Below are 3,857 nucleotides of genomic sequence, written 5' to 3' on the forward strand. Positions count from 1 at the left end.
CACTCGTGCCTGGACAGCCAAGACGGTAAGAACAAGATTTTTGTATATTATTTCTCAAGCTTATTCAATATTTCTTGGATACTCTATACCGTAAGAGTCAACCAGTTATGAATTTGGTCGAAACATCGTAATGGATGTTACGGTTTGCTTCACGCATGAGGATTCTTTTTCCGTCACACTTTATTTGATCAAATGTATCCCGATACCGCTCAGCAGACACTAATATGGGGTGTGTCCTCCCTTCGCCTATGTGACGGCTTCTGTTCTGCTGGGGACACTTTCAGTGAGGTGGCTGAATGACTGTGGAGGAAAGGCAGCCTATTCTTGATCGAGAGCCGAAACCAGAGAAGGTGGTAACGTTGGACGCTTGGGGTTGCAGCCGAAGTCGACGTTATAACACATGCCACTGGCTTCAGATAAGGACCCTGAGCAGACCAGTCCAATTCAGAAATGTTACCGTCCACAAACCACTGTTTCACAGATGTTGGTTTATCACTTGGTTTCCGCGTCATCCTGATACAAGTAGTCACAACCTCCAAATTATCCCTCTACTGCAAGCAGTGCAAAATGCTGTAAAATGTCTTCATATCCTTCTGGATTTATTTCCTAATCGTGATATGGAGTCCCCACCCTAACCCTGAAAAATACTCCCATACCGTAACATCACCTCCTTCGTACCTCACTGTTGGTACCACACCTGATGGCAGGTCTCATTCTCCAGGCATTCGCCAGACCCAAATCATTCGATTCCGTAGAAACTGCACAGGATTCATGACTCCAAATCACTCATTTCCAGCCATCCACTATGCAGTGGCGTCGCTCTTTCCTCCACCTTTTCGCTGAGTTCAGAAAAGTGTGGCTTATGAGGAGCCGCTCGACCACTTTTACCCCATTCTTTTCAACTCCCTCCGCACAGTCATTGAGCTAACTGGATGCTGGTAGCTCTTTGGAACTCACGAGCGGCTCCTTCTGCTGTGTGCATCCAATTTTCACAACCACACGTTGCAATACCTGACAGTCCCTCTCCATCAATATATGAAGCCTGCCTGGTGTTGGTCTAGCTATGGTTGTTCCTCCGCATTTCCACTTCACAGTCACATCACCAACAGTCGACTTGAGAAGCTTTAGGTGGACTGAAATGTTCCTATGTAAGTCTGCAGGCTAGCAGTGTTCTAGCAGTAGTGGACACCAAAACATCCGGAGGAAGATCCCAGCAGAGTAGTCGAAACGGCGAACATTTTAGAAGAAACATGACGCGGCCTAGCAACCCAGGAGATTTTAACTGCAGTGAAATGTTCCTGATGGTTTTGTTAGTCGGGTGATATCCAATGTCTATCCCACGTTCGAGGTAACTGACCTCTCCTCACCGACAAATTCTGCTGTTACTGTTTCTCTGTTGGTAACAAACCACCTTCTCCCTCTTTTTACACTGAGATGACAAAAGTTATGGCATACCTCCCAATATCGTGTCGGATCTCCTTTTGTCCTATCCAGCGACTCGACATGACACGGAATCAACAAGTCGTTGGAAGTCCCCTACAGAATAACAGAGGCGCCCTGCCTCTATAGACGTCCATGATTGTGAAATGGTTGCCGGTACAGGATGTTGTGCACGGACTGAGCTCTAAGTAACATGCCGGTAACATGGCGCAGAGTCATCCACAAAAATTCCATCACAGCTTGGGAACATAACCTCCACGAATGGCTGCAAATGGTCTCCAAGTAGCCGAACAAAACTATTTCTAGTCAATGATCGGTTCAGTTGGATAAGAGGACACGGTGCGCATCATGTAAATACAGCCCACACCAGCAGGTTGCAAAGTGCCTTGTTGACAACTCGGATCCTGACTTCGTTGGGGTCCATGTGACACTCGAACCTTATCATCACCTCTTTCCAACTGAAATCTGGATTCATGTCACCGCGCCACGGTTTTCCAGTACCCTAGGTTCCAACCGAAGTGACCACGAGACTAGGAGAGGTGTTACAGGCGACGTAGTCCTTTCAGCCACTCCCTCGGTCTTCTGCTGGCATAGTCCATTAACCAACAGTTCCGCCGCGCTCTCCTAACAGACATGTTCCTGGGACGTCCCACTTCGGTTTCTGCGGTTATTTCATGCAGTGTTGCTTGTCTGTTAGTACTGACAACTCTCCTGAAACGTCGTTGCTCTCGGTCGTTAAGTGAAGGCCGTCGGCCACTGCGTTGTTCGTGGTGAGAGGTAATGCCTGGAATATCATACACTCCGCACGTTCTTGACACTGTGGATTTCCGAACATTAAAATCCCTAACGTTTTCCGAAATGGAATGTCCCATGTCTCTAGCTCCAAGTACAATTCTGTGTTCAAAGTCTGTTAATTCACGTCGTGCGGCCGTAATCACGTCGGAAACTGTTTTACACGAATCGCCTGAGTACAAATGACAGCTCAAGCCAGTACACTGCCCTTCCATCCCTTGTGTACGCTATACTGTCGTCATCTGTATATGTGCATATCGAACTTGTCCCGTCAGTGTATTGGAGATGGGCCGAACTCGTTCACTCCCGTGAACTACTTCATTCATTTCACTCTTTGCCGTGAAGCGTTCAAATGAAGTAGTTCATTCATGAAGTACGGAAGCCTGGCGAAGTTGCCCAGTTCGCAGCCCAGCCGCGGCAACGCTCGCTTCGCCTCGCTCGTACAATAAAGCTTCGTAATACTACATAATTTTACCCAACAGATGGCCGAACTATGCAGTAATGTGCACGCAACGTTTTACGCTTTTACAGCGTCTGAGCTAACTTAAATAGAGCATGGTCGAAGGGGACAAACGAAAGATAAACAGAGAAGCCTGTCACATATAAAGAAGGTATTACATTTAATCTTGATTAACATTTTCCCATGAAGCACCCAAAAAAGTCTTTATCTGCCAAATGAAACGTTATTTGTTGTGTTCATGGACTGAAAACTATAGCTACCAACGAAATGCAGTCCAATTTTATGTTCCTTTTAAAATTTAATCCAAAATAGAATGAGTATGTTTACCACTGTCACAAAGTCTATATATCTTCGTTAAGTAATTATTCAGAAGTTTTCCTGTAGATTTTATTTTAGTTGAGAATAATAACCCTCCAGATTCAAAACGTTAACTGTCATCTGTAGTCATTGGTACGATTTCAGGCAAAAATCCCTCTTTCAGTGTTATTAACAAACCTTTTATTTTCATGTTGGCTGTGCGTGCTCACACAGCCAGCCCCTTCAAAATGGCTCTGAGCACTATGGGACTCAACTGCTGTGGTCATAAGTCCCCTAAACTTAGAACTACTTAAACCTAACTAACCTAAGGACATCACAATCATCCATGCCCGAGGCAGGATTCGAACCTGCGACCGCAGTGGTCGTGCGGTTCCAGACTGTAGCGCCTTTAACCGCTCGGCCACTCCGGCCGGCCCAGCCTCTTCGTTTGTATCTGTAATATTCATTTGTCCGCAAGCTCTGCCAACGCTAGGCTGCCGGTAAACGCGAAGTATAACTGCACAAATAGTCACGGGTAATGATGCCAGCACTGCAGGAAACAGCTGACGCTGCCGTCCCCTCGCCCGTCACCTTCACAACCCATCGCAAAACCTATCGTTTCCCACAAACGCCGCGCGATTCGTCGACAGGCAGTAGAGGGGCGGGGGGGGGGGGGGGACTGAAGTGAAGAGAGAATGAGTGACGTAGCGCCGATTGTAATGGGATGAGGGAGAGGGGAAGAGAGTGAGTGAACTAGAAAAAATGTGGAGTGTGCTATCTGCGAAGAGTTTGAAGTACCAGTTTATTGAAACTGAGTGGTTAGTTCACACTTCACTGGAGTGAAGCGTTCATTTGAACGACTCATTCA

At 46.7% G+C, this 3,857-nt stretch overlaps 1 non-coding gene across 1 annotated transcript; it reads right to left on the bottom strand.

Annotated features, from left to right (window-relative positions):
• Window positions 1–3,336: 3,336 nt before the first annotated feature.
• Trnas-gga (transfer RNA serine (anticodon GGA)) lies at window positions 3,337–3,420 on the bottom strand. Its single transcript is given in 2 exon segments — window positions 3,337–3,371; window positions 3,381–3,420. It is a non-coding gene; the product is annotated as a tRNA-Ser (tRNA).
• Window positions 3,421–3,857: the final 437 nt, after the last annotated feature.

This window comes from Schistocerca cancellata, chromosome 12 (assembly GCF_023864275.1).
Source record: "Schistocerca cancellata isolate TAMUIC-IGC-003103 chromosome 12, iqSchCanc2.1, whole genome shotgun sequence".
NCBI lineage: Eukaryota > Metazoa > Arthropoda > Insecta > Orthoptera > Acrididae > Schistocerca > Schistocerca cancellata.